Here is a 12352-nt window from a genome sequence, read left to right as displayed (position 1 = left end):
TGTAAATGGACTTGTGAAGCTTCCACACTGTATCTGGTCTATTGCCCTCAAACCCTGGAGGAGGAAGCATGTACAGATCCTCCTGGAGGTCTGAGTTCAAATAGGCTACATCCACATCAAAATGATGCACCTGAAAACCTCTCTGTGCAGCAATGGCTAAGAGCCTGTGCAGAGTTTCACTTCTGGAAGTAGGAGCATACACCTCTGTGCAATGCAGCCCCTTCCACTGCGTGAACCCTCTGGCTACCAGTCTAGCCTTGTACTGTGGTTCTCCAGTTACTGTGGGTTTAAGACGGTAAACCCACCTGCTGCTTATGGCCTGTTTACCTGGTGGCAGCGTTGTGATGGAGAACACACCTAGAGACTCCATTGAGTTCATTTCCTTCTGCATTGCCTCTTGCCATTTCCTGGCTTCCTCTTCAGGCAACTTCTGAACATCCTCAAAACTCTCAGGCTCACATTGGGCCATACCAACCCACATGCTAGTATCCTCAAACTTGTTGGGTAGCTTATCTTTGGTAGTGCGAGTTGAATGCCTCAGCACAAATTCAGGTACTCCCTCTGACCCGCTAGGGCCAGTTACTGTGTCCTTGCTCTCAGAGAACTCCCCCTCTGACTTACTGTGCCTTCTGGACTTTTCAGCTGGACTTGTGGGTGAGGGGGGGTGCACTCCTCAGCTTTAGCTTCACTTTAGGAGATGCCCTTTCCTGTTCTTGCTCTGGGTCGGGACTCAGCCTCAGCAGCAGGATCAGTTTCTACCTCTTTCTCATCAGTAGAGTCAAGCAGACTCTCTGAAAGAACATCTGGGTCCCCATGTATGCGTGTCCACCCACTCTACTCACAGAACTCAGCACTCCTGTTGACTAGAACCCTGGACTGATTGCCTTCTGGATAGGCAAATCCCCACCCCTTGGTCCCTGGCTCATACCCACAGAAGATCATCTTTTGGAACCTAGGGCCACCCTTTCGGCGCTTGGCCTTTGGCACAAGGACCCAAGCCTCGCAACCAAAGATGGGAGAAATGCACTTTGGGCTTCTTACCCTACAACAGAACTGTAAGAACGGTTCAGAGTGAAAGAAGCGGACTTCCACGCTTCCCCCCAAAACCTCTGGGGAAGGCCTGCATCATAAAGCATCGCTTCTGTCAACTCCTGAAGCATCCTGTTCCTGCGTTCTGCAACTCCATTCTCCTGAGGAGAATGCGGAACAGTCAACCTGTGGCGTATCCCCTTCTGGCGGAAGAAGGTCTGCAGCACAGACCCAGTGAATTATCCACTGTGATCTGATTGAAAGATCTTGACCCGCAACTGGAACTGTAGTTCAACAGCTGTGATCCAGTCTTTCACCAAAGCAGCAGCCCCTCCTTTGTGCTTTAGTGTGAAAACCCAGCCATTTCTCGAGAAATCATCCACCAGAGAAAGAGCAAATTTGGCCCCACCCAGACTGGACACTGGCATAGGGCCACACAAGTCTGCATGGACTAGCTCAAAAGGTTTGGTGGTTACCCTGTCAGAGCTAGGATAACTGCATGTTTGAACCTTGGCTTTCTTGCAAGCCCTGCAATCAAGAAATTTGTCACATGCCTTCATCTTGCACCCCTCAGTGCATCCTGGGATCTTCTTCACGTATCCCCAGTTCACATGCCCCATTCTCGAGCTTGTTTGACCACTGACCAGATGTCGCCCACCTCTGGAAACGAGACACATATTATTCTAAAAAAACACACTTTGTAACCATCAGCAACAAGAGTGGAAACAGATAACAAACAACACTGCATTTCTGGAATGACATATGCTCGAATCTCCTCCTGTTAGAGAACAAAACACAGCCAGACAAAGTTAGTTTGCGTTTGGATCCATCTGCAAGAAAAACAGACTTCCCAGATTTCACAGCCATGCAGTTACGCAAAAAACCACCAGATGGCACTTGGTGATGCGAAGCCCCACTGTCAATAACCCAGCTCAGCACATGGTCCTGGTTGCTGTCCTTTACGGTTGCCATGGAAGCAGCCAGGTGCTGTGAACTCATGTCTCTGCAAGTTCCCTAGGGACCTTTGCTTGCTTTCCCATGCTGGCTCCCGGCCATTATCTGGTTGCCACGGGAGATGGCCATGGATGGCGCCTCCACTGGACAATGCTGGACCAGATGGCTCTCAGATCCGCACCGGAAACATTGGCGAGAGGAAAAAGCTTTCACTGTTTCTTCACTTCTCCCTGCACCCCCACTCTTGGAAGCAGCACAGCCTGGGCCTACTCGAACCCCAGATTTCTGCCGACGTAGCTCCTCATCGCAAAGCCTTCCTGAGACAAACTCCAGATCCAGCTGTTGCATAGGCATAGATTCCCAGGTTAAACACAGAGTCTCATAGCTCCTGTTCAATGAGCTCAAGAGAATATAGACCTTAAGCTCCTCAGAAAGAGGGACATTCAGCTGCCTGGGCCTGTTGAACGTAGCCAGCATTTGGATGATACGGGCTCTCTCTCTCACACACACACCCGGCACCAATTTCATCTCAAAAAGATTCCTCGTCACATGAATCTTGGCGCCTGCTGTCGTGCGTTGGTGCATGAGTTCTAAAGCCTCCCAGATAGCTTTGGAAGTGCACAACCCATCAACGTGAGGCAATTGGGAAGAATCCAAAGCAAGCACTAAAAGACCCATCGTTCTCTGGTGTTTCCTCAGCCCCAGCAGCTGCAGGCATGGGCTCATTTTGCGTACAGCCCCACAGCCCTTCCCTGTGAGCCATGCCCTCACTCTTTGGGATCTGTCCTCCCAGTTGTGCCCATTAAGCCTCTCAAATGGGACATTGAAGATCTCCTGAAGCTCTGCCATATCCTCCCCCGGGGCTTAGTACTCACACTGTTGCCAGCCAGTCCCGAGAAGATGCTTCCTTCAGCAAGCTCCTTCCTTCACCAGCGAGTTCACTGCCATGCCTACACACGCAGCGTGGCAGGGTCTCCAGCTGGACTGCTCTGCAGCTCTTCTTGCACACAGGCACAGCACAGGCGGCACTGGGGCTCCATCACCTTTGGAACGTGACTAGTCCATAACCTGTGAAGTTCAGGTCTGGCAGGCTTCCATTGCGCAGCTCTGCTCCTCCAGACCATAGCAGAGTAAAACACAGTGTGTGCCCTGTCAGTTTCTGTTTGCCACTGAGCAGCTGCTTAGAGTCACAAGGCTCTGTTTACATTCCAGAGACAGTCCAGGCTCTGATTCCCCTCACAAGATTGCCATTCTGGTCTTCTTGAAGCAGCACAGCTCCCAGTGCCCTATCAGAGGCATCGTTCTCCACCACCATTGTGGTCTAGGTGCTCCTCTGCGGCAAACATAGCCTTGAGTTGCTCAAATGCTTGCTGGGCCTCTGCTGTCCACAGAAAGAGTTTCTTTCCCCTCAAGAAGTCAGTGATGGGCACCATGAGCCTGGAGTACCTGACCACGAACTTGCAATAGTAGTTCGCGAACCCCAGAAACCTTTACACATCCTTCTTGTTTTTGCGCTCCTTCCATGACACCACTGCCTACACTCTGGCCAGATCCATGCGAACTCTTCCCAGCATTATACAATAACCCAGAAACTCTACTTCTGTGATGTGAAACTGACACTTCTTCAACTTTGCGTAAAGTCGGTGCTCTCTCAACCTCTGTAGCACCTCCGCCACATGCTGCACATGCTGTTCTGGGCTCTCTGAGTAGATAAGAAGGTCATCGAGGTAAGTCACCACATACTGATCCACCAGGCTCCCTAACACTTGGCTGATGAATGCCTGGAACATCACTGTCCCCGACTGCAACCCAAAAGGCATGACCATTCCATTCCATTCCAGGAAGTTAACTTTTTCTGAGCAAAACTACATCATCTGGGAGAAAGAGCTGTTGGCTATCAGAGACACATTTGAGGTGTGGAGTCATTTCCTGGAGGGTGCACAGCACCAGGTAGAAGTACGCACTCACCACCAAAGCCTAGAGTTTTGGCAAACAGTGAGGCACCTCAACTAAAGGCAAATCTAGTGGGCGCAGTTCTTTGCCAGGTTTGACTTCAGAGTGCAATATGTAGCCGGCAGTCAGAACCAGGGAGCAGATGCCCTTTCCAGGAAGCTGGAGTATCAAGGAGGAGAGCCGGCTCCTGTGTGTTGCCATATCCTGAAGCCAGAGCAGCTGCAGTTAGCGGCTGTCATGGTGGCAGAGATGACTGAGTTCCAACAGGAGACGGCTGAAGATGAGTTCGCTAAAGCCAAGCTAGAGGCACTGCTTAGGGATGCAGGCAGTGCTGAAGGGTTCGAGTAGAAAGATGGCTTGATGTATAAGGGAGAGGCACTCTAGGTCCCAGAGGGGAACTGCAAGCCGAGGTCCTATGGCAGTGCCATGATAACCCTACAGCTGGACATTTTGGACAGTATAAAACCAGCTACCAAGTGACGAGTTCACCTCACGATTTTGGAAGACTTATGCAATTGCTCAAGGTAGAGGTGTGTCTCGCTTTGGCAAGGCACCCATAGATGAACGGGGAATCAGAAAGGACTAACGCCATGTTGCAACTGCACCTGTGGTGCTATGTGAACTATCAGCAAGATGATTGGGTGTCCCAACTGCCTTTGGCGGAGTTTGCCCTGCATGCGTCGACTCACCAAACTACCTTCTTCACCAGTCCTTCACCAGAGGACAGACTGTTGGTGCCTGCAGCTGAGGAATTTGTGCAGGAGATGAAAGCGCTGCATAGTTTAAGGGAGCTTGTTTAAGTTGGATACTTTAAGTTGGACTTGAGTAAGGAAGTGTACAAGAGAGGGGCAGATAAGCACAGGCAGCAGGGTGCAGAGATAAGGGTGGGAGACAAGGTGTGGCTATCCACAAAAGACCTGCCCCAGAAGGGTAGGTGTCGGAAGTTGGATCCTCAGTGGGTGGGGACCTTTGAAGTGATAGAACAGAGCAACCCTGTAACGTTCTGACTCAGGTTGCCAACTTCCATGAAGATACACCCTGTGTTTCACAGGGCATTGGTATCCCCAGTGGTTTCTCCTCACCCTTACCAAACCCTTAGAGAAGCACCCTCTCCCCCAGTGATAGTGGAGGGAGAAGAGGAGTTTGAAGTGGCACAGATTTCAGACTCTCATTGGAACAGAAGGAGGTTACAGGATCTGATAGAGTGGGAAGGGTACGGCCATTCCAAGAGATCTTGGGAGTTCACTACAGATGCCCATGCTCCTGAGTTGCAAAGGGAGTGTCACCGCAACTACCCCGACAGGCCTAGACCCAGTGGGTAGAGGTAGGAAGACAACGAGGAGAGCCTTGGAGGGGGGAGTGGTGTCAGAAACCTGGCTCCCCAGGACACAGTAAGCGAGACAGGATCGGAGAGTGAGCTTGTGGATGAGGCAGAAGGCTCGACTTACCTAGCTAACACCCTGCAGCTGCAACCCGCCTCCCCTTCTAGACCTGGCACTCTGATATCAGTGGGAGGGGGAAGGCTGGAAGACAGCCCAGACAAGGGCAGTCTGCCAATGGGTCAGATAACTCCGGAAGCACTATCTAGTGACAGTGATGAAGCATTGCCGTTGGGCACCCCTCCAGGAAGAACATAAACACAAAAGCAGGCGTAAAGGCTTCTGGTGCCAATCCTGTTGGGGGTGTAGCTGGGAGGAGTCAGATTAGGACATCTTTTGTGTGTAATGGTTGTGTGTGAGAACCGCTTATCAGGACACAAATTTGGCAGTGGCCCCGTACATCCAGCGACACACATCCAATGGACCTGTGTGCATGCTAACAGCAGAGTCAGCAAAAAGCCAGGCTGTCCAGATATGTGGCATTGAGTATTTTTTTTATTTACAGCAAATTAAGTAAATAAACATGACTAGCAGTGCCAGCAGCACCTCACACAAACATCCTCTCAGTCAGAGAGAGAAGAACAAAGAGTGGAAGTTTTTCAGTCATACTTCCGTTCCCACACATACAATGGTAAGGAATGTAAACATGGGATCATGTGACCCAGCAATAGGAGAATGAAAATACTAACACCGCTCTCCAAATATGCTTCTAAATTAAGATTAATTGGACTGATCATAGCCATTCCCGTGCTTGGGGTACGTTGGTCATTTATTTGTTACGACAAAGACTTGACCTCTTTGAAAAGAAAGAAAGGCAAACCCCCAGACAATGCTTTTTTAGCTTTTTAAAAATTTACATTTGGCACAAAAATGGTAAGAAGTCCCATCCCACAAATGTCAGTGGTGTGTATGCAAACATAAAAAGAACATCACACGTTAGGAGGGGCTGCAGCAGGTCAAACAGGTTAGAAATTGCATGTCAGTCAAGTCAGTTGTGAATTGCAGGGCTTACACCTTTCCAGACAGAGTTTTCGTAATGCATTGAGGTTCTGAACAGTTATCACAAGTTCCATTTGATTTTTTTTTTAATTTCTTTTTATTGAATTCCTTGTTATCACACAAAAAAAAAGAACAAACACATTCAAGTTATCAAGAAAAAGTGAAAAAAGAGTGAAAAAAGAAAAAAAAAAGAAATAAGAAGAAAAGACAAGAAAAAAAAACTACAACCAAAAAACATAAAAACCATACCTTCCTTCCCTACTGATTACGGGTATTTACTTTCAGTAGTTTCATTTTTCCGCTGGTATACAAAAGATTTTTTCCTAACTTACACATCGGAGATTTTATAACAAACCTGCTGTATTTGGTAAGTTTTTAAAATTGCCTTCAAAATAAACCATAAACTTGTTCCAATCCTCTTTTATCTTTGTATTTCTGTGATTTCTAATCCTTTGTGTCATCTTTGCCAGTTCAATAAAGTCGTATAATTTTAATTGCCAATCCCTCAACGTTGGAAGATTTGTGCTTTTCCAATTTTGAGCGATTAGCATCCTGGCCGCTGCTGTTGAATATTGAAATAGAGTTTTATCTTTGTCCTGGATTTCTTTCCCAACCATCCCTAGCAGAAAGGCCTCTGGGTTTTTGGGGAATGTGTATCTAAATATCTTTTTTAGCTCATTATATATCTGGTCCCAAAACTTTTTGATTTCATCGCATGTCCACCACATATGTATAAAATTACCCTCTTTTATTTTACATTTCCAGCAGGCCTTGTCTGCGGTCTTGTACATTCTACTCAATTTTTCTGGTGTTAGGTACCATCTATAAATCATCTTTTCCAAATTTTCCCTAATTGCCGCGCTTGCCGTAAATTTTAATCCTTCATTCCACAATTTTGACCATTTTTCGTATTCTATGGTGTGCCCCAAATCTATCGCCCATTTAACCATAACTTCTTTGATCTCTTCATCTTTTGTTTCCCATTCCAATAGTATATTGTACATCTTAGATAATACCTTTGATTTACTTTCGATTACTTCAATTTGAAATTTGGACTTCTTTTCATTCATTCCTGTTTTTTTATCTTCTGTCCATTTTGCATTGATTTGATGATACTGTAGCCAGCCCTCCAACTTCTCCTTTAATTCTTCATATGGTCTTAACTTCCAGCTGTCTTGGGATCTTACTAATAGATCTTCGTATGTCAGTTTCCGCTCTTCCATGTTCCTTCTTTTTATGGACACGATATCTGTTGGGGATAGCCACCAAGGTGTTCTCCATTCCAGCAGTTTCTTATTTTTTTCCCAGACTTCATACAGAGGTCCTCTAATAATATGGCTCGAGAACCCTTTGTGTACTTTTTCTTTATTAGACCAGAGGTAGGCATGCCAGTTAAATCTATTATCAGCCCCTTCCAGGTCTAATAAGTCCGTGTCTTCTAAGGTTATCCAGTCTTTTACCCAGCAGAGACAAGCCGCTTCGAAGTATAATTTTAGATCAGGAACTGCCAGTCCTCCTCTCTCCTTTCGATCTGTTAGTAATTTATATCTGATCCTTGGCCTTCTTCCTTGCCATATGAATCTTGAAAGGGTCTTCTGCCAGTTCTTAAATACTTTAGTCCCTCTGATGATAGGTATATTTTGAAATAGGAACAGCATCCTAGGGAGTATGTTCATTTTTATCACTTCCATCCTGCCTAGCCACGAAAGATTCACTCTATTCCAGACATCCAAGTCCTTTTTCACTTTATTCCATGTTGGCGTGTAGTTGTCTTCAATTAGGTTTATATTTTTGTGTGTAAGCCAGATTCCTAAATATTTTAATCTCTTAGCCACTTTGATTCCATATTGTCTCTCTAGTCTCTCCTTCGCGTCGTTACTCAGGTTCTTCGTCAACATTTTTGTTTTGGTTTTATTCAACTTGAAACCCGATATTTTGCCATACTCCTCCATGATCTCTAATACTTTGCCCATGCTTTCTTGCGGCTCTTCTAGGGATAGCATCAGGTCGTCCGCATAAGCTTTTAATTTATACTCTTTAAATCCTATTTTAATCCCTTTTATCTCCATTTCTGACCTTATTTTATTCGCCAGGACTTCCAAAGCTAAGATGAACAAGAGCGGGGAGAGGGGGCATCCCTGCCTTGTTCCTTTCTCTATTTTAAATCTGTTCGTGAGGTTGTTGTTTATTATCAATTTGGCGTGTTGGTTTGAGTATATTGCTTGTATACCTTTCAAGTATTCACCCTCGATCCCTGCCTTTTCCATCGATTTTAGTAGAAACCTCCAGGAGACGTTGTCGAACGCCTTTTCTGCGTCTATAAAAATCAGGGACGCCGGTATGTTGTTGTTAAGCTCCAAATATTCAATTAAATTAATGACGTGCCTCACATTATCTTTCAGGTATCTGTTTGGGAGGAAACCCGCTTGGTCTTTGTGGATTAACTTTGTTAAACATTTTTTCAATCTGTTGGCCATTATATCCGCATATATTTTATAATCGTTATTTAACAGCGATATTGGCCTGTAGTTCTTCATGTTCAATTTATCCGTATCTGGTTTAAGGATTACAGTTATAAAGGCTTCCTTCCATGAATCGGGTATTTTCCCTCCTCTTAGGATGCTATTCATGGTTTCGCAGAGTGCTTGTGCTAATTGACCTCCCAAAACTTTGTAATATTTGGCCGATAACCCATCCGGGCCTGGTGCTTTCCCCAATTTCATTTTTTTTACCGCATTCTCAATCTCCTCGATCCTAATAGGGCTATTTAGTTGTATTCTTTCTTCTTCTGTAATAGTTTTCCCTGTGCAGTTCTCTAAATATTTTTCTATTTGATCTGGGTCTTCTTCTCCTTTTTTATATAACTCCTCATAGAATTTGAGAAAATTTTTTTGTATTTTTTTTGGGTCTACTATTAATTCTTCTTCTACCATTATTTTATTTATGACGTTCTGCTTCTGTCTTTTCCTCAATTGCCAGGCTAGGAATTTTCCGGTTTTGTTCGCCGATTCAAAATATCTCTGCTTCATTAGCTTGAGTTTCCATTCTATTTCTTGGTTCGTTAGTATTGAGTATTGTCTTTGTAGTATTTTATTGATTGTAAGCTTTGCTCATCTTTCGGGTGTTCTAACAATTTCCTCTCATGCTCCCTTAACTTGTTAAGTATTTCATCTGTCTTTTGCTGCCTTATTTTTTTCTTGTAATTGTTTTGCTGGATGAAGAAACCTCTTAAAACCGCCTTACTGGCGTCCCAGACTGTTTCTATTTTTGTTCCTTTATTGAGGTTCAAGTCCCAATATTCTTTTAATGTGGCTCTAGCTTTTTCAATGACCTCCTCGTTGTCCAACAGAGAATCATTCAGTCTCCATCTGAAGCCTCCCTTTAATTCTCCTTTTATTTCTAAAGTTATTGAATTATGGTCGGAGAAAGTTCTCGGTTGGATTTCACATTTTATCACTCTTAGGGTAATTTCTCTTGAGGCCCATATTTGATCTATTCTTCCCCAGCTTTTATGTGCTTCTGAGAAGAAGGTGAACTGTTTTTCTATTGGATGCATATGTCTCCATACATCCGTTAGGTCCATGTTCTCCTCCAATTCTTGAAATGATTCCGGTAACTTTCCTTGTTTTCGTTTTCTCTTTTCTGTCTGTCTGTCCATTTCTAATGTCGGCACTGCATTAAAGTCTCCCAATAATATCGTCTTGTTATTTCCTAATTCTAGTAACACTTGTTCCAATTTTTTATAGAACTCTGATTTATTTGTATTTGGGGCATAAATGTTTACTACGTCGATCTTTTCTCCTTGAAAGCTTATTTGAACCCCCAATATCCTTCCTTCTTCGTCCTTATAGATCAGTTTAGGTTCCCATTTTTCGTTGACATACGTTGCCACTCCCCTTTTTTTCTCTCTCCCAGAGTTTATGAATTCTATTCCCAGGTTCTTATTTACTAATACATGTTTATGCTTTTTGGCTACATGAGTCTCTTGTATACAGATTACATCCAATTTTTTCTTCTTCAACACATTTACAATTTTATTCCTTTTCGTTTTTTCATTCAGACCATTTACATTCCATGTTAAAATTTTAAGATTCATTATTGCTTTTATCAGTTAACAAGTCAGTAATTTATCGGCTTAGGTTTTGAGTTTTAGCCGATTTAGATTCGAGTGTTTTAATTCTCTACTTCCTCCTGTTCCTCCTCTGTCTCTCCCTCCTTCGCCTCCTCCTCTTTATCCTCCTCCTCTCCCTCTCCCCCTCCCCCCTCCTCCCCCGACCCCCCCCGCTCCCCCCTCCCCCTCCCTCTCACGGCCCCCTCCCCCATGTCTCTCCATCATCCCCCCTAGCTCTTTTTCGTATCTGCGAAGGAATTTACTGACTTCCTGAATCTCTGTTATTTTGAACTTTTTTCCTTTGTAAAAAAAAGAGATTCCTTCGGGGAATTCCCATCTATGCCGTATGCCGTTCTTTTTCAAAGTGTTGACTATCTGTTTGTAGCCCTCTCTCTTGCGAAGGAGCCTAATTGGTATTTCCTTAAAGACAATAATTGGTTTCCCATCAATCATTAATTTCCTCTGATAGCTTTCTCTCAAAATTGTGTTTCTCATCTCTATCGATCTGAAAAACACTAGACAGTCTCCTGGAATCTTTTTCTGTTTGTTTTGCTTCGATCTTGTTTTTATTCTAAAGGCATTTTCTATAGTTTGGGCAACTTCCTCTTCTCTCAGTGCTAGCCACCTTGCCAGTTCTTTTATCATTTTTTCTTTTATATCCTCGTCCCTTACTTCCCCTATTCCTCTAAATTTCAAATTTAGCTGCTTTTGCTTCATTTCCATCATGGCTAAGTTATCTAAGACTTGGTCTTGGCTTTTATTTAGTTCTTCAAAATTCTCTTTAATTTTTTCTACCTCTCTTCTATGGTCTTTCATTTCTTTCTGTGTTCTCTTGTTTGCGTCCTCTACGGACTTTGTTCGGCCCGTTAGGTCTTTAATTTTATTTGAAAGTTCCCCTACCACCCCCTCTATTTTTTTATCAAAAGATTCTTGCATCTCTTCTAACTTTTTCCCCATATGGATTTCGTTCTGTCTAAATTCTTCTTTTATTTTCAACCATAAAGCGTCCAAATCCCTTATTTCCTCTTGTCTTGACGTTTTCCTCTCTATTGGTGTTCCCACCGACTTTTTCCCGTCCCTCCCCGCCATCTCGATCTATTCCGATCCTCTTCCCCCAAACCTTAAAGATAAACAAACTAATGTTTCTTTTTGCTCACCCCTAGGGGGCGCACACTCTAGAGGGGGATTCGGCCTGTTCCTTGGACAAGTCAGAACACTATTGTAAAATTCAATAAAAAGGGAAAAAAAGAAAAGAAAATAGAGGAAAATCGAAAGAGGGAGGGGGATAAAACGGGGAGAGGACTGAAAAAAAGAGGGGGGACAAGAAAGGGGTAGAGAAGATCCAGCGACCTAAGAAAGGAGGGAAGGTTTAAGATTCTTTCTTCAAGTCTGGCTTCGGCCACTTGTTTGACCCAATCCAAAGTTCGTTCCGACCTTGTATAGATTGATGTCTCCGTGGGGGCTGCCCGGATTGCGAACCAGTGATGGAGGGGGGAAGGGAAGGGGGGGTAGGCGCGGGAGGAGAGAAGGGAGGCAAAGGGTAAGGTGGTGCTATGAGTTTCGGAGTCTTTCTACGAGGTTTTAATAGTCTATAGAGGAAGGGAAGGTGGCTAGGTTTCGCTCCTAGCTTCCAGCTGGAGAAGGTGAAAGGCGAAAGAAAGAAGGTGTTCTTCAAATTAAACAGAGCTAGGCGGAATCGCGTCTTTAAATCTATTTGAAATTAAGTCTAAGCAGTAATTTGGTCTGTCGAGGTCCAGCCAAGTCTCAAAGTCGCGCCGGGTTTCCAAGCCAGGTTTCGCAATATCTGCTTAATTGCAGCCCTAATGGAGGTAAAAACTGGCGTACGTGCTCCAGCTCACACAAAGTTTTCCTCCCCCACTCGGCAAGTTGCGAGAGCTACGAAAACCGGCAAAAGCCGAAAAGCCGA

At 44.6% G+C, this 12352-nt stretch overlaps 1 protein-coding gene across 1 annotated transcript in view; it reads right to left on the bottom strand.

Annotated features, from left to right (window-relative positions):
* LOC144324930 (vomeronasal type-2 receptor 26-like) overlaps nucleotides 1–12352 on the bottom strand; it is a 42406-nt gene that overhangs the window by 27806 nt on the left and 2248 nt on the right. The gene's annotated exons all lie outside the window — the stretch shown is intronic.

Source organism: Podarcis muralis, chromosome 12, assembly GCF_964188315.1.
Source record: "Podarcis muralis chromosome 12, rPodMur119.hap1.1, whole genome shotgun sequence".
NCBI classification, from domain to species: domain Eukaryota; kingdom Metazoa; phylum Chordata; class Lepidosauria; order Squamata; family Lacertidae; genus Podarcis; species Podarcis muralis.
The sequence above is the reverse complement of the archived record's forward strand: the minus strand, read 5'-3'. Positions and strand labels throughout refer to the sequence as shown.